Source organism: Helianthus annuus, chromosome 4, assembly GCF_002127325.2.
Source record: "Helianthus annuus cultivar XRQ/B chromosome 4, HanXRQr2.0-SUNRISE, whole genome shotgun sequence".
NCBI lineage: Eukaryota > Viridiplantae > Streptophyta > Magnoliopsida > Asterales > Asteraceae > Helianthus > Helianthus annuus.
In genome coordinates this window covers 26,500,878-26,520,665 of record NC_035436.2, presented here as the reverse complement: position 1 = coordinate 26,520,665, position 19,788 = coordinate 26,500,878, and positions in this window count along the sequence as shown.

Here is a 19,788-nt window from a genome sequence, read left to right as displayed (position 1 = left end):
GTGGCGGATCTAAAAAGTGCCACTAAAAGACTTTAGCGTCAGCGCTTCTAGCGTCACTTTTTTTGTGTGCCGCCCATTCCTACAAGGTTCTTTAATGGCAATATGTTGTTTTTTTATGGCACTTTTTATATGTCACTAAATGGCTTTTTTTTGTAGTGTGTAGTATGTTTATTCTGTGAATTACATGTAACTATGTAATATATATATATATATATATATATATATATATATATATATATATATATATATATATATATATATATATATATATATATATATATATATATAGGATAATGCTAGATAAAAAACCCTAAAATTCTTAGAAAACTTTGGAAACCCAAATGGGAAGCCATTTTTACCCAACCTCCCGACATTTTTTTTTTTGAAAAAAATTACACATGTAATATACATGTTTTAGAGTGTTTTGGGCTAAAAAAAACAAAAAAGCGCCGAATGGATTTTTAAAAAAAAAATAAACAAATTTCAGCTCCTAACACGTGTTAAGCAAAAAAAACAGAATTTCGCTGAAAATTGCTGAAACTTGTTTTTTTTTTTTTAAAATATCCCTTCGGCGCTTTTTTGATTTTTTTGGCCCAAAAGTCTTAAAAACATGTATATTACATGTGTTATTTTTTTCAAAAAAAAAAAAATATCGGGAGCTTGGGTTTTCTCGGGTTTTTTATATATATAGGGTTTTCTATCTAGCCCTACCCTATATATATATATATATATATATATATATATATATATATATATATATATATAGGGGAGAGTTCATTGGAGAACACTAAAAAAAATGGGGAACGGGGGAACACTCTTAAAAATTATACTTAACATGTTAAAAAAAATGTTTTTCTAACTTTTTTTCAGCGCTTTTTCTTATAAATACAAGTAGAAACATTTTTGATAAAAAAAATCAAGAACTAAAAATATAAAAAAATGTTTAAAAAACAGTTATATCTTATAGAATTAACTTAACATGTTAAAAATAATTTTTTTAAAAAAAATTTTCAGCGCTTTTCTTTATAAAAAAGAGGAGAAACTAGTCTAACAAAAAAATTTATTTTTTCTAAAAAAACATTTTTTTGCCTTTTTTTAATTCCTTTTTTTAATATTTTTAGTTTTTGATTTTTTTATTAAAAATACTTCTACAAGTATATATAAGGAGAAGCGCTGAAAAAGATTTTTAAAAAAATTATTTTAACATGTTAAGTTAAATTTTAAAGAGTGTTCCCTTGTTCCCCACTTTTTTAGTGTTCCCCAATGAACCCTCCTCTATATATATATATATAGTGTGAGGTTCATTGGGGAACACTAAAAAAGTGGGGAATGGGGGAACACTCTTAAAAAATATACATAACATGTTAAAAAATAATTTTTAAATTTTTTTGGGCGCTTTTTCTTATAAATACAAGTAGAAACATTTTTGATATAAAAATTAAAAACTAAAAATATAAAAAATGTTTAAAAAACAGTTATATCTTATAGAATTAACTTAACATGTTAAAAATATTTTTTTTAAATTTTTCAGCGCTTTTCTTTATAAAAAGGAGGAGAAACTAGTCGAATAAAAAAATAATTTTTCTAAAAAAAAAACAATTTTTAGCGTTTTTTTAATTGTGTTTTTAATATTTTTAGTTTTTGATTTTTTTTAAATGCTTCTACAAGTATATATAAGGAGAAGCGCCGAAAAAGATGTTTAAAAAATTAATTTAACATGTTAAGTTAAATTTTTAAGAGTGTTTCCCGGTTTCTCACTTTTTTAGTGTTCCACAATGAACCTCACACTGTATATATATATATATATATATATATATATATATATATATATATATACTGAAATGAATATACGTGTCAATGTGAATTACACGAGCCGAAAACCTTAGGTATCGACTCGAAACCACATATTCTCGGGTTGGGCTTTCCTTGGTTTCGATTGCCCACATGGTTGGCAAATGGACGTTGGACCCTATGATCTGGCCCGATACGTCAGGCCCACCTAAAACCGCACAAGCCCTAGGGGAGTGTGGTACATTATGGAGGGTATAAAACACTTCCATTCAGCCAACATAGGGAATGATTTGACAACAATCATTCCTTCACCAATCCCCAAAACATTCTCCTCTCTCTCACTAACCCTCTCTTTCTAGAAAACCCTAAAAGCTCATAATCACCCTCCTTTCTCCTTGTATTTCGGCGGTAGCACCATCTATCCTAAGAGTAGCAAGAAGCTTCATTTCATTCTCCTTCTACACACCTCTCACTCCTGATTTCTACCCGGTTAGTGTTTTAGCTATTACTAGATGTATATATGTAATAGAGGTGCTCAATTGTTTGATGATTTAGAGGATTAGCAATGTTTCCTTCGTGATAATATGTGAACTGTTTTGTAGAAGTATGATAATAATATGGTGTGTTAAGGCTGCTTAATGACGTCTGATTCATGTTAGGGTTTTTGTATGATACAAACATGATTTAGGACGAGAAATATTGGTTGTTAATAGGATAAGTTCAACTACTAGATTGATCGGTGATATCATTATATTTGGAACAACAATCTGATATTACTACAATGATGTATTCATGTGATTGATGAATCAGTTATAGGGTTGGTTTGATAAAAAGGGTAAAAAAACCCCTAATGAACTGTTAGAAGGTACTAAAAATATTTGAAATATGTTGCTGTGAATCAGATTTAGGGTGTGTACGGAATGATAAACATGTTAGTGAATTTTGATTGGTCTATGTTGAGTCAGCAAGGGCTCTAGAAGCACCGACAGTAATTGTGAGTCGAAATCTCATGGTTTCGACACGAGACCACTTAGTTATAACTCGAAACCAGACGCATCATTAAGGAGACTTGAGGCCAGCTCGGTTTGTGAGTCAAGACCTCTCTGATTTCGACTCAGAGGTTGACTCGAAACCATGAGGTTTCGACCAAATAATGTACAACTCGAGACCATCGGATTTCGACTCGAGATCTCCTCCTGGTGTCGAGTCGAGACCTCGAAACCGACTCGCTTGATTCACTTAGTTTTTGGGCCATTAAGCGTTTGGGCCACACATTTGAATGTTATGATTTGGACTATATGTTACTGTGCACTGTTTACTATTCATATGTTGGGCTTAGGCCCACATACCTTACATGTTACATGACAACTTGACTTGTATGCTATGTGTTAGATGCGTGTAGGATATACATGAATTATTTGTACTCAAACCTGACCAAGTAAACTATCTGCCGAGCAAACCGAGCTGAGTTCACAACTTTACTAAAAGAATCCGTTCCCGGTGGTTAGGAAACAGATCTAAAAACAACGTTATCTCCTTGTGTGGGAGACAAACAACGCTATCTCCTTGTGAGGGATACAAACTACTTTTCTCCCCTTGTGTGGGACACGCTGTTAATTACTATTTATATTAGATGCAACAAGTATACTAAACAAAACTCTATCACGGAAGTCCCTACTTACTATCCGATTAGTCTCCTGGCTTGGCGAACGGGTTATTAGTGGATATCGCTACTAGGTCTCACTAACCTCACACCGTGCCTGGATAGGATCGGGCGTGAACTAATAGACTCTGGCAAACCGTCAATCATGAGAGAACATTGACAAACGGGGCAAATCACGTAATGTGTGGTCGCAAAGTATTCAGTATTACACACTTTAGTAGCTTATATATGGGGTATCTTCCCATGGCATGATATAAATGAGTAACTTAACTACTTAAACATGTTTAATGGAATTAAAACTGGACAAATTCATGAACTCGTCAACTTTATGCTGACACCCTACTACATGCTTTGAAGGTACTCAGTGACTTAGGAGCTTGTTGCTTTGGGATGTGTAGTGGAAGTCTTAACCCGTGTTGGGTTTCTTTAATAATTACAAACTATGAACTTATGTCTAAACCTTTTACCTATGCTTCTGCTATTTGCTAAACTTTTGTTTTGAACTTAAGAACTTTTGGACTTAAACTTTAGTGGTCACTAATGTAACACCCCGTATTTTCCAAATGTCAAAGTCAAAGTCAAATGTTGACTGTTATTGGAATTAAAGTTAATTTAAATTTTTATTTTCGTATTATGTGGAGTAAGTGTTGTATAACCCAAATTTAATCGATCGATAATCTAATCGCGAACCGACGATCGACTTTGAATAATAGGAAGTAACAATGCAATAAAGTTAATCAATCAATAACCAAGCAAATCGAATCAATCATCGAATCGAATACGGAAATTTTGGAACTTTTATACGTGTGTGTGTGCCTTACGTGTTACTTGTGCATGTTTATTTTACGTTGTTATGTGAGATGAATCAATCAAATCAAATCGAAACACGAAGGATAATCAAACTCAATCGAAATCGAACCCGAACTGTGATGTAAGGATGCTTGTATGTTAGATATAGTGGTTGGGATTAAAAGTAATTTGACTAGAAACTCTATCATACTCAAATCATCGTCCATCGAAATCGAAATACAGAAAATCGTCGCGAAACTCTCAAGAAGGAACTTCCTGATCGAACAGGACCACTGATCGAATAGGCTAGCCGATCGAACATGCTGTTCGATCGAGCAGCCCATTCGGCCAGGAATCCTAGCCGATCGGTTGGGCCTTTCATCTTTTGGAAGCCTATAAATAGGGCTGTCATTGTCATCTTTACCACTTTTGAAAAGCTCTGACCGACCAGCCCTTGTTCTTCACTATTTCGCAGATTTCTCTCCGATCCGGTAAGTTTCTACTCTAAATCTTGTACGATCTTGTTCATTTAATGATTCTACACCTTTCTATCTTTCAAAACTTGGATTTTAACCGTGAAATCACCAAGATCTAGGTGTTCTTGGGTGATGTCATCATGGTGTTCTTCAAGAACATCAAGTTTTGGCCTCATTCCACTATGATTAGCTTAGATCTAGCCGATTTCCACATAAATAAACTAAAATCTATCAAAGATCTTAACATTTCACGGTGGAAAGGATTGAAAGACGAATCTTTCAACTATCTTTCAACTCTTTTACAATCAACACTCTAAAACCGGTGAAAACGGAGCTTGAACCAACTCACAAATCATCCTAAACAAACACATGGTTCAAGATTCGGGTTCTACCTACGAGGTTCACCGATTCCGGGTTAAACGTTAAACGGAGGTTCTAACCGTTCGTTGGCCGGACTTGGGTGATTCCTCCCCGAGCCAGTAAACCAAGTAAGAACTGATGTTTTGTGGTTCAACTCGTTATCACACTACCTCAAAATCACATCAAGTTAATCAAAACAGCCAAGTGTTAGAAGATAGGCTAACCAGGTCAGGAATGCTGGCCGAACGGTTAGGCTGTCTGAACGGACAGCCCAACCGAACGGACTGCCCAGCCGATCGACCGGGCCAGCCGATCGGCTAACACATGGACCCACAATTCAGGGAGTATAGTGTTGACAAAAGTGATGTTCGATCGACTACGCCATTCGATTGTAACATTACTGTTCGAATCATGAGATACTATACTTCAACACTTAACCATTTCCAAAGCATTAGAGTGCCACCCGATCGAGCATGTCACCCGATCGAGTGACACTGTACCAAGGGACCATTGAGTGACTAACCGATCGGTTAGGCTAACCAATCGAACGGACCGTTCGATCGACCGACTTGAAAGGTAAGGATACTTCAATGTGTCCTGATAATGCTGCAAAAACTTCAAAGGTTCAAACCATCTTACACAAACACATCTTTTCCTAAAGGAAGAAACAGTCCACTCGAAAGGACCAGCCGATCGAGCCTACCGGCTGATCGAATGGGAATGTTCAAACGGACTTTCAAGCCGAACGAACAGCCCGTCCGATCGAACCAGCTGTCCGATCGACCGGCCCAATCGACCTATCTTCTTCTGTTTGCATTTCCGCGTTACTCATCTTTGTATTATCGAACTATTCAGGCTAACATACTCTCAGCGCTCCCTTCAATCCATACCAAATCACTGTGAGTATACTCGATCCCTTTTTGCTTTTAAGCACTTTTGGGTGTTACATACGTTACCTATCAAATCACATTCAACACAAACTATTTGAACGCTAACCTAATTGCATGTGCTACTTGACTAAATGATTGCTGTTTATTATGTTTACACGTGGAGTGCTATCTACCTGCTTTAGCAACATAGTACTATAGTTTGGACTCAGCCCCCGTTCACACGGGGGTTGCTAAGGACAATTACTTGCATGGATTACGGTGGTAATCATGTATTGCGAACTGTCTCGGACAGTCAACCCGCAGTCGTTGGTACCGATGGTCCCATGTCGATAATTAACATGCATCGTTTTCCTCTGTGTACGTGCCTGGTTATACGTAAACTATTCGAACTCTATATGCTATTATCAAACTTGTGTGCTCACCTTTACATTATATGTATTGACTTTATTTTAACGTATGTGACAGGTGTTTAAGGTGTTAGCTTGCTAGGAAAGCGAGGCATAAATAAGCTTCTAGGAGCCCCCAACAAATAGTTCTCGGCCCTGAACAAGCTCCTGGGCCATATTTGTCTGTAGATCTTGTCCACTGGCACTATAGCCAGGGGAGTCAACAGAATAGGGGTCTAGAAGCAGATAAACAACTTTATGTAATAATATTTGAATCTGAGTTGTCGAAACAGTGCTATTTGTTTGGATGTTTTTCTGTAATAACTTGTTATTAATTTAGGATACGGTATGGGACGTATCATTTAAACTGAATTTGTATGATAGTTGGTGTGGAAACTTCTGAACAATCTGTTTCGCTCAGTGTCGCGCCCCGATGATTCCGCCATCGGTTGGGGTGTGACAGATTGGTATCAGAGCCATAACTATAGGGAATTAGGTTAGACACGACCTAGTCCGGGTCGCTGTCTTAGGGACCTAGACTATAGTTAAGAACCAGCAGACCAAGATTATGTACTTATCCATGTTATTCTTTCCTGTCAGTGCACTCAAATTTCAATCAAGATCAGCAATTTAGGCAGGAATAGGTGTGAAAACCGTAAACTCTTGGCTAAGTTGTCTGATTTATGCCAATTATCTATGTACATCTCGTTATTTTCACCAGCAAACGGGGAGAATTATACCAAATCAGGGCTGAAACCCGCATTTTGATGCAAATTTTCTCTAGAATTTTCTTAAAACAAGGAAGAAGTTGCTAAGCTAGGGGTGAAACCTTAACCTTGGCAATTAATTCCGGACTATATTTTATCTCGCCAAGACATTCGACGGACTCCAACGACCTGAACTCACGAGTATGACCTAGGAAACGCGTGCGTAATGCCCAAGGACTGAGGCAGAAACACGACACCTAGAGTCGAAAGTGACGACAAGTTCACTGTGAATAGTTGAATTGCCTTGGTTAGTCAATGTCTAGTAGCCGCAGACGATCCATCTCTTGATCTTATGTGTTACCTCGTTGATTTTATGTGTTTTACCTGTTTACGTGTTTACATTATCGTTGATTATTCGATTTTGTTATCAATCCGCACGACTCGTATTGCTGTTTTCACCTCAAATCGATTTTCAGCTACAGCAAATCTAGACGATGTTATCATGTTATGTTACGCTATACGACTAGGATAGACAATACGATAAAATGCTACCCGATATACTACACGAACGACACTCGACTTGGAAAGATAGGTTTCTGTTTTCTGACTGCCTCTGTGCTAAATGCGTATGTGTTTAGGTGTTTTGTGCCCTACTTGCTTGCGTGCTTCTGTAATTATGTGCGTTCTGTGTTTTGTGCCTATTTGTTATATGTTATATGCTTCGGCGTGATTCTAAGCTCTAGTAATCTAGACGTGTGAGGTGAGATTCGAATTCGTTGTGTTGAGCCTGTGGCGATGTCTATTGCAGACCATGTCGTCATCATCTATGTCTCGTCAACGTCTTACCCGTCAGGAGAAGAGAGACCGACGTCTTGCTGCGATCATCTCCAAAACTGTAGCAAAAGCAGTAAGCGAGGTGTATGAGAACGCAAGCAAATCATCCGAGGAATCTCGAGCTGATGTTCCCAAGGATTCCAACAAGACTGCTTTTAGCTTCAAGCAATTCAAGGCGTGTGGGCCAAAGGAGTTCACCGGTGAGGATGGCCCCACAGCCATGTTTCATTGGTTCGACTCGGTAGAAGTCACCCTCCGACAAAGCGGATGCCCCGAAAATCTCCGAACTCTCAACGCTACTGGCGTCTTCCAGTCTCGTGCTTTGGACTGGTGGACCGCGGAGCGAAACAAGCGCGGGAACGACGCAGCCTACGAGCTGACGTGGGAGGAACTGAAAGCAATCATGATCGACGAGTTCTGTCCTCCCCACGAACGCCAAAAGCTGGAGGATGAATTTTGGGTCATCAAGCAAAAAGAAGGAGACAACGCTGGTCTCACCGCTCGCTTCAAGCAGTTAAGCATCATCTGTCCCGACCAGGTCAAGACTCCAGAAATGACCATCAAGAAATACATCCGCGCTCTTCACGACTGTGTAGCGGATTTTGTTCAAGCTTCTAAGCCATCATCAATCGAAGAGACTTACCTTCTTGCCGCTGAGATTAACGACAAGCGGGTGAAGTCTGGGTTTTGGGATAAGCAAGCCAAGTCTCTGCATCAAGTCACAACAGCATCAACCGATAACACCACTGCTCAAACCTCCAAGTCTTCAAGAAGGAGGAAGAAGAACAAGAGTTGCGCTGCCGCAACCACTGCTGCTCCTCTTCAGTCTGTACCAGCTCAACAGCAGCAACAACCACAGCGCTCAGCCCCAGTGATCAATGCACCGCCAGCGAAGCGTGCATATACCGGCCCCCATCCACTCTGCCCAACATGTTCTTATCACCATCTAGTGGGTGTGGCTTGCCGATTTTGCGCTCACTGCAATCTCTACGGGCATTTCACTGCGAGCTGTCGGTATGGTCCCCGACAAGCTCAAGTTCAAGCCGCTGTTAATCACGCTCTACTCCCTGCCCCACAAGGTCAACCAGCAGCTCAAGCACCAAAAGCCAATGTTCGGGCCTGCTTTGCATGTGGTGACCCTAACCACTTTGCAAACCGGTGCCCGAACAGGGTAGTCAAGCAAGAGCCCCAACAGCCCCAACAGCAGCAACAACAGCAGCCTCAGCAACAACAGCAAGAAGCCCACGCCAGAACCTTCAACCTCAACGCCCGTCAGGCCCAAGCTGACAACAACGTGGTCAATGGTACGTTCCTTGTGAATGGTATATATGCATCATGTTTGTTTGATACTGGAGCCGATAACTGCTTTGTGTCGTTTGAATTCGAGAAGCTCCTTAGTCGTAAGCGCTCTTATCTTTCGTCGTCATTCGAGGTCGAAGTCGCTACAGGAAGAACCATCGCTGTTAATTCTGTACTCCGTGATTGTACTCTTGAACTCAACAATCACATCTTCCCCATCAACCTTATTCCGATGCAACTCGGAAGTTTTGACGTCATAGTAGGTATGTACTTTCTTCGTGAAAACCATGCTGAAGTTTTGTGCTTCGATAAGATGATTCGAGTTGTGCTCGCCAGTGGTGATATTCTGTGTGTTTATGGTGAAACTGCTATGAAAGGTCTCAAGCTCATGTCATGTATTCAAGCCAGCAAGTATCTCCGCAAGGAATATCGAGCCTTCTTGGCCAATATTGTAGTAGCGGAGGAGGGAAAGAAAAAGAAAGTTGAAGTCAAAGACGTTCCAGTGGTCCGTGAGTTTCCTCAGGTGTTCCCTGATGATCTCCCTGGATTACCTCCAAGTCGTGATATCGACTTTCGAATCGACCTAATTCCTGGAGCTAACCCTGTTGCCAAAGCCCCTTACCGACTTGCTCCATCCGAAATGCGCGAACTATCGAACCAACTCCAGGAACTACTTGAAAAAGGCTTTATTCGCCCGAGCACTTCTCCTTGGGGCGCGCCAGTCCTTTTCGTCAAAAAGAAGGATGGGTCGTTCCGAATGTGCATCAATTATCGGGAGTTGAATAAGCTAACCATCAAGAACCGATACCCCTTACCACGAATCGACGATCTATTTGACCAATTACAAGGTGCTCAGTGTTTCTCGAAGATCGATCTACGCTCAGGATACCATCAGATGTGGATTCAAGAGGAAGACATCCCTAAAACCGCTTTTCGAACCCGTTATGGCCATTACGAATTCGTTGTTATGCCTTTTGTTTTGACAAACGCACCCGCGGTTTTCATGGATCTGATCAATCGCGTGTGTAAGCCTTTCCTAGACCGTTTTGTCATCGTATTCATCGACGATGTCTTGATCTATTCCAAGTCGAAGACCGAACACGCGCAACATCTACGTTTGGTTCTCGAGTTACTTCAGGGAAATCAACTCTACGCCAAGTTCTCCAAGTGTGAATTTTGGCTGGAGGAGGTACAATTTCTGGGTCACATCGTGAATAGTCAGGGCATACACGTCGATCCCGCGAAGATTGAAGCAGTTAAAGGTTGGATTACACCTAAGAACCCGTCCGAAGTTTGCTCTTTTCTTGGGCTAGCGGGTTATTACCGACGATTTATCGAAGGATTCTCCAAAATCGCTGTGCCGCTTACCGCTCCTACTCATAAAGACAAGCCTTTTGTGTGGGGAACCGCGCAGGAGACTGCCTTTCAAACCCTCAAACATATGCTGTGCAATGCACCGATTCTTACACTGCCCGACGGAAGCAATGCCTTCGTTGTCTATTGTGATGCTTCAAACCTTGGTCTTGGCTGTGTTCTCATGCAACGAGACAAGGTTATAGCCTACGCATCTCGACAGCTCAAAATCCACGAGGAGAACTATACGACCCATGACCTCGAGCTAGGCGCAGTTGTCTTTGCATTAAAGATTTGGCGACACTACCTGTATGGCACCAAGTGTACGATCTTCACCGATCACAAGAGTTTACAACATATCTTTGATCAGAGAGATCTCAATATGCGTCAACGCCGATGGGTAGAACTCCTCAACGATTACGACTGTGAGATTCCTTATCACCCAGGCAAGGCGGATGTAGTTGCCGACGCGCTCAGCAGAAAGAGTTATGTGCTCGGTTTCCGGAACATCCAAGCGCAGTATAACCTCGAAACTCTTATCCGTGAAGCCCAACATGTTTGTTTTAACGAGCGTACATTAAAGAAAGAGAGGATTCATCACGATGGAGCTCATCTTATAAGCAAAGCCGATGGGATATTCTACTATCTAGACCGAATCTGGATCCCGAAGAGGAACGATTTGCGAAAGATTATCATGAATGAAGCCCACAAATCCCGATACTCCATTCATCCCGGTGCTGACAAGATGTACCAGGATCTTCGCTACAAGTACTGGTGGCCGGGAATGAAACAGAATATCGCTCTCTATGTTGGTAGTTGCTTAACCTGTGCAAGAGTTAAGGCTGAACACCAAAGACCTTCCGGCTTACTCGAACAACCGCCGATACCTATATGGAAGTGGGAGAGCATAGCTATGGATTTCATAACTAAGCTTCCGACCACTCCATCTGGGCACGGCAGTATTTGGGTCATAGTCGACCGTCTGACCAAATCAGCCCACTTCCTGCCGATACGAGAAGACTATAAGGTGGCCAAACTAGCCCAAATCTACACCGACGAGATCATTCGGAATCATGGTACGCCTCGAGACATCATCTCTGACCGTGACGCTAGGTTTACTTCGAGATTGTGGGAAACATTTCAGGCGGCCCTTGGTACGTCGCTGAATTTGAGTAGTGCATTCCATCCACAAATCGACGGATAGACTGAAAGAACGATCCGTACTCTTGAAGACATGCTCCGTGCGTGTGTTATTGACTTTGGCAGTAGTTGGAGCAAACACCTGCCATTGGTCGAATTCTCGTACATCAATAGCTACCATTCCAGCATTCAAATGGCACCCTTCGAAGCCTTATATGGTAGGAGATGTCGTTCGCCTATTGTGTGGCACGAGATCGGTCATTCCCAGTTAACCGGTCCTGAGATTCTACAAGAAACGACTGACAAAATCCATCAGATAAGAGACAACTTGGTGAAAGCTCGGGAAAGACAGAAAAGTTACGCCGATAATAGACGCAAGCCCCTTGAATTTGAAGTTGGTGACTACGTACTCCTAAAGGTATCACCTTGGAAGGGTGTAGTCCGATTCGGCAAGAAAGGGAAACTTGTGCCTCGATATGTTGGACCTTTTAGGATTCTGGAAAGGATCAGAAAAGTCGCCTACACACTCGATTTACCGGAGGAACTCAGTAACGTCCACCCGACTTTCCATGTGTCAAACCTTCGGAAGTGCATAGCTGATCCCAATACAGTCATACCGCTTGACGATCTTCAGGTCAACGAAACGTTACACTTCGTGGAAAAGCCTGTCGAAATCATGGATCGCCAGACCAAGCAACTCAGACGCTCTCGCATTCCAATCGTGAAAGTCCGATGGGAAGGCAAACGAGGCGCGGAGTTCACTTGGGAACTCGAAAGCGACATGAAGGCCAAGTACTCGCAATTGTTCAGATAGATCCAAAGCATCAAATTGGTAAAATCACGGCGATGTATGGCTCTCAGCCTAATTTCGGGACGAAATTCCCTAAACAAGGGGAGGCTGTAACACCCCGTATTTTCCAAATGTCAAAGTCAAAGTCAAATGTTGACTGTTATTGGAATTAAAGTTAATTTAAATTTTTATTTTTGTATTATGTGGAGTAAGTGTTGTATAACCCAAATTTAATCGATCGATAATCTAATCGCGAACCGTCGATCGACTTTGAATAATAGAAAGTAATAATGCAATAAAGATAATCAATCAATAACCAAGCAAATCAAATCAATCATCGACTCGAATACGGAAATTTTGGTACTTTTATACGTGTGTGTGCCTTACGTGTTACTTGTGCATGTTTATTTTACCTTGTTATGTGAGATGAATCAATCAAATCAAATCGAAACTCGAAGGATAATCAAACTCAATCGAAATCGAACCCGAACTATGATGTAAGGATGCTTGTATGTTAGATATAGTGGTTGGGATTAAAAGTAATTTGACTAGAAACTCTATCATACTCAAATCATCGTCCATCGAAATCGAAATACCAAAAATCGTCGCGAAACTCTCAAGAAGGAACTTCCTGATCGAGCAGGACCACTGATCGAACAGGCTAGCCAATCGAACATGCTGTTCGATCGAGCAGCCCATTTGGCCAGGAATCCTGGCCGATCGGTTGGGCCTTTCCTCTTTTGGAATCCTATAAATAGGGCTGTCATTGTCATCTTTACCACTTTTGGAAAGCTCTGACCGACCAGCCCTTGTTCTTCACTATTTCGCAGATTTCTCTCCGATCCGGTAAGTTTCTACTCTAAATCTTGTACGATCTTGTTCATTTAATGATTCTACACCTTTCTATCTTTCAAAACTTGGATTTTAACCGTGAAATCACCAAGATCTAGGTGTTCTTGGGTGATGTCATCATGGTGTTCTTCAAGAACATCAAGTTTTGGCATCATTCCACTATGATTAGCTTAGATCTAGCCGATTTCCACATAAATAAACTAAAATCTATCAAAGATCTTAACATTTCACGGTGGAAAGGATTGAAAGACGAATCTTTCAACTATCTTTCAACTCTTTTACACTCAACACTCTAAAGCCGGTGAAAACGGAGCTTGAACCAACTCACAAATCATCCTAAACAAACACATGGTTCAAGATTCGGGTTCTACCTACGAGGTTCACCGATTCCGGGTTAAACGTTAAACGGAGGTTCTAACCGTTCGCTAGCCGGACTTGGGTGATTCCTGCCCGAGCCAGTAAACCAAGTAAGAACTGATGTTTTGTGGTTCAACTCGTTATCACACTACCTCAAAATCACATCAAGTTGATCAAAACAGCCAAGTGTTAGAAGATAGGCTAACCAGGTCAGGAATGCTGGCCGAACGGTTAGGCTGTCCGAACGGACAGCCCAACCGAACGGACTGCCCAGTCGATCGACCGGGCCAGCCGATCGGCTAACACATGGACCCACAATTCAGGGAGTATAGAGTTGACAAAAGTGATGTTCGATCGACTACGCCATTCGATTGTAACATTACTGTTCGAATCATGAGATACTATACTTCAACACTTAACCATTTCCAAAGCATTGGAGTGCCACCCGATCGAGCATGCCACCCGATCGAGTGACACTGTACCAAGGGACCATTGAGTGACTAACCGATCGGTTAGGCTAACAGATCGAACGGACCGTTCGATCAACCGACTTAAAAGGTAAGGATACTTCAATGTGTCCTGATAATGCTGCAAAAACTTCAAAGGTTCAAACCATCATACACAAACACATCTTTTCCTAAAGGAAGAAACAATCCACTCGAAAGGACCAGCCGATCGAGCCTACCGGCCGATCGAATGGGAATGTTCAAACGGACTTTCAAGCCGAACGAACAACCCGTCCGATCGAACCAGCTGTCCGATCGACCGGCCCAATCGACCTATCTTCTTCTGTTTGCATTTCCGCGTTACTCATCTTTGTACTATCGAACTATTCAGGCTAACATACTCTCAGCGCTCCCTTCAATCCATACCAAATCACTGTGAGTATACTCGATCCCTTTTTGCTTTTAAGCACTTTTGGGTGTTACATACGTTACCTATCAAATCACATTCAACGCAAACTATTTGAACGCTAACCTAATTGCATGTGCTACTTGACTAAATGATTGCTGTTTATTATGTTTACACGTGGAGTGCTATCTACCTGCTTTAGCAACATAGTACTATAGTTTGGGCTCAGCCCCCGTTCACACGGGGGTTGCTAAGGACAATTACTTGCATGGATTATGGTGGTAATCATGTATTGCGAACTGTCTCGGACAGTCAACCCGCAGTCGTTGGTACCGATGGTCCCATGTCGATAATTAACATGCATCGTTTTCCTCTGTGTACGTGCCTGGTTATGCGTAAACTATTCGAACTCTATATGCTATTATCAAACTTTTGTGCTTACCTTTACATTATATGTATTGACTTTATTTTAACGTATGTGACAGGTGTTTAAGGTGTTAGCTTGCTAGGAAAGCGAGGCATAAATAAGCTTCTAGGAGCCCCCAACAAATAGTTCTCGGCCCTGAACAAGCTCCTGGGCCATATTTGTCTGTAGATCTTGTCCACTGGCACTATAGCCAGGGGAGTCAACAGAATAGGGGTCTAGAAGCAGATAAACAACTTTATGTAATAATATTTGAATCTGAGTTGTCGAAACAGTGCTATTTGTTTGGATGTTTTTCTGTAATAACTTGTTATTAATTTAGGATACGGTATGGGACGTATCATTTAAACTGAATTTGTATGATAGTTGTTGTGGAAACTTCTGAACAATCTGTTTCGCTCAGTGCCGCACCCCGATGATTCCGCCATCGGTTGGGGTGTGACAACTAATCGTATTGGTTTGGTGAACTACATTACTATTATTATAACTGTTCAATATGATTGGTGCCTGGATCCTGGTAAGTTACACGCCTAGCGGAAGAACTCGGCATGTGGAATTTGAGGGTGACACCGTTAGTACCTACGTTTTGTACGTTAAAGTTATTTGTATTTGATCTTTTGTCTATATTTGTATTCTGTTTCAGTTTATAGCTAGACATCTTTCTTTCACCCATTCTACAGTTCCATGCAACTTGATGGGTCTCTTGAGTTGGGCATGTTGGCAAGGGAGAATCTTAATTAGGGCTAGGGGGAGCCCCAGCCCCCTCAGGTTTTTTTCATTGAAGTGTAAATTTTACTAAAAAGTTAACATGTATTAACCCCCCCCCCCCTCTTATTTTTTTCTTTAGAACCTGCCTCCTATTTAAAAGTTCAAGATATGCCACTGTATGTTGGCATAAGCCCATAGGTTCATTACATAATTATCTATAAACATGTTTTAGTTTAGAAATAGTTGTGTTTCTTTTAGCTTAAGAAATATTTAATGTTCTTCACAACCTCTATACTTTTTAGCCTGAAGGATGAGATTCAGAAGACACTAACATTTGGTAGAACAGGCCGTCCATGAGAGATGTGTGGACACTGGTGTTCACTTCAAACCCAGTCCTTTAGTGATGATAATCCTTGAACAGGTCGTCCATGAGAGATGTGTGGACACTGGTATCAGAGCCATTGGTTATAGAACTCGGTTTTAAAGGAGGAGTCTTTTTGAGAAAACCAGAATATAACCCGTTTTTGTATCAAACGACCCGCGACGACACTACACTCCAAGTGCAAGGCTCAACGTATTAGACCTCATGGCTCGGGCATGTGTTTACTTGTTACTTATTTAGTGCTTATGTGATACTACATGTACTAGTGTGTTTAGTTATATGTATATATAGATATACATATATATTATGCGCAATGGTCAATCCTCCTATTTATTCTTACGGCACTACGACTCGTTCTCATACTGTGTTTTCTGGATATGAAGAAAATGAGCGGTCGCGGAAGAGGAACCGTTAACATGACTCAAGATCAGTTTTCAAATCTGATCAACACCGTGGCTGCGGCTTTTGCAGCCCACCTTGGAGGTAAACTAGTCGTCCTAGGATGTTTAGATCCTACTCTTGTATCGTCTTGTCATTCTTAAATCTGTGCGCTTTGTGTTGCACGACAGGACAACCTGCACCTCCTCAACCACGTTTTTGCACATTCAAAACTTTCATGGATTGCAAACCCCTTCCCTTCAATGGCACTGAAGGTGCCATAGGTCTTCTGCACTGGATTTAGTAGGCCGAGTCTGTGTTCGCGGTGTGGGAGTGTCCTACTGCTATGTGGGTGAAGTTTGCTACTGGCACATTGGAAGGGAATGCACTTTCATGGTGGAAAGCACAAGTGCAAATGCTTGGATTGGAGACAACCAATGCTACTTCATGGGATGACTTCAAGAATCTGATCAAGGAAGAGTACTGTCGCAGGGATGACATTCACAAGCTCGAGAATGAGTACTTCGAACTGAAAATGGTTGGATCAGAAATCGAGACGTACACCAAGCGATCCAACGACTATGTTGCTCTTTGCCCTAACATGTTTCAGCCTGCTTATCGAAGGATTGAGCTCTATGTCAAGGGTCTGGTTCCTGAAATTCAAAGTCATGTGACTTTAGCTAACCTTACCTCAATCCAACAAGTTATTCGACTTGCTCATCGTCTCACTGATCATGTTGTGGAGCAGGGAAAGCTGCCCAAATGAATCAACGCAACTACTGAAACTTTTTTTGATAACAAACGCAAGTGGGAAGGTAACCAGGGTGAAGATGCTAACCCTACTCAAGCCCAACTCAGTAAAGAAAGGTTGAAAACAACAAAGGTCCGCAACAGCAGGGTGGTTACCAAGGAAACCGAACCAAGTGCAACAAGTGTAACCGACATCACAATGGGCCGTGTACAAGAAACTCGTGTCAGCGATGCAACAAGATGGGGCATGAAGCCAAAGATTGCAGAAGCCAGTATCCAGAACTAGCCACAGCAACAACCATAGTAGTAACAACAGGGAAACAACCGTGGCTGTTACCAGTGCGGAGCAGTTGGGACATGAAGAAGAATTGCCATCAGCTGAACCAGAATCGCACCAACAACAATCAAGACGCTGGAAACAACAACAACAATAATGGTGACAATGGTGCAAGAGGAAGAGTTTTCGTGATTGGAGCTGGAGAAGCAAGGGATGACCCCAACGTTGTAGCGGTTAATTTCCTACTTGATGAGCATTACGTTTCTGTATTATTTGATTCTGGAGCCGATGCTAGCTATGTATCCCTACGTATTAGTAAGATGCTTAATCCTACGCCTACACCCCTACACTCTAAGCATGCCGTCGAGTTAGCCAATGGTAGAAACATCGAGGCCTCACATGTTATCAACAATTGTAAACTCGTATTATCTGGTCACACTTTCCTCATCAATCTCTTTCGCATCGTTCTTGGAAGCTTCGACTGTGTTGTTGGTATAGATTGGTTATCCAAACATCGAGCCGAGATACTCTGTCAAGAGAAAGTTGTTCGTATTCCTCGTTCTTTTGGTTAACCCCTTATTGTTCAAGGCGATAATAGTGGTGCAGCCACAGGAATCGTCTCATTCTTAAAAGCCCAGAAGTGTTTGCGAAAGGGCCATACCGCTATTCTCGTACTCGTTACTGACACCCAGTAGAAAGAAAAGAAGATTGAAGATTTTCCCATTGTGCGCGATTATCCCGACGTATTCCCTGAGGAATTACCTGGCCTTCCGCCTCACTGTCAACTCGAATTTTAAATCGAGCTAACTCCTTGAACGACACCCATAGCTCGTACACCTTATCGACTAGCCCCAGCCGAACTAGAGGAACTTTCTACACAATTGCAGGAGCTGTTGGATAAAGGTTTTATCCATCCTAGCTCATCACCTTGGGGTGCCCCAATACGCTTTTTCAAGAAGAAGGGTGGCACATTCCGTATGTGTATCGACTATTGTGAGCTAAACAAGGTTACCATCAAGAACCGTTACCCACTCCCGCACATCGATGCTCTGTTCGACTAGTTGCAAGGGTCAAGTTACTATTCTAAGATTGATTTATGATTAGGCTATCATCAGTTGAGAGTTTGGGATGAGGACATCTCAAAAACTGCTTTCAGGACCCGCTATGGACACTACAAATTTCTCGTCATGCCTTTTGGGATGACAAACGCACCTGCGGTTTTCATGGATGTCATGAACCGAGTGTGCAAACCGTATCTTGGTAAGTTCATGATTGTATTCATCGACGAGATCCTAACTACTCAAGGAATCGCGAGGAGCATGAACATCACTTACGTCTTATTCTGGAGCTTTTACGCAACGAACAACTCTACGCCAAGTTCTCTAAATGCTACTTTTGGCTTCGAGAAGTCCATTTCCTTGGGTATGTGGTTAATGATGATGGGATTCACGTCGATCCGCCTAGGATTGGCTCCTTCAAGAATTAGCCTACGCCCAAGACTTCGACCGAAATCCGCCAATTCTTGGGATTGGCAGGATATTATCGTAGATTCGTTGAGGGTTTTCGAAGATCGGTCAACCCCTCATGAATCTTACCCAGAAGGGTATTGTTTACAAGTGGAACGATGCTCAGGAGTCTGCATTTCAGAAACTGATGGAGAAACTCTGCAGTGCTCCTATTCTTTTGTTACCTGAAGGTACCGATGACTTAATAGTCTACTGTGATGCGTCTATTCAAGGACTCGGTTGCGTGTTAATGCAACGTGAGAAAGTTATTGCTTATGTTTCATGACAACTCAAGATCCACGAACGAAACTACATGACACATGATTTGGAATTAGGAGTCGTAGTATTCGTACTCAAGATTTGGAGACATTACTTGTACGGTACCAAGTGCACGATCTACACCGATCACAAGAGTCTTCAGCATATACTAGACCAGAAGGAGTTGAACATGCGACAACGCCGATGGGTCGAACTCTTAAACGACTACGAGTGCGCGATTAAGTATGATCCAGGCAAGGCTAATGTGGTAGCTGATGCCCTCAGCAAAAAAATGACCAAACCTAGGCGTGTTCGTGCGTTACAGGTTACTATTCACTCAAACCTTCCTAACCAAATCCAAAATGATCAGGTTGAAGCATTGAAAGCGGAAAACCTTCTAGCTGAATCCCTGTGGGGCATGGAAAAACAGCTCGAACTCAAAGACGACGACATTCACTGCTTCATGGACCGTATCTGGGTTCCATCATTCGGAAAATCTCTGAGAGCTTGTGATGGACGAAGCGCAAAATTCTCGCTACTCGATACATCCTGGTTCTGACAAGATGT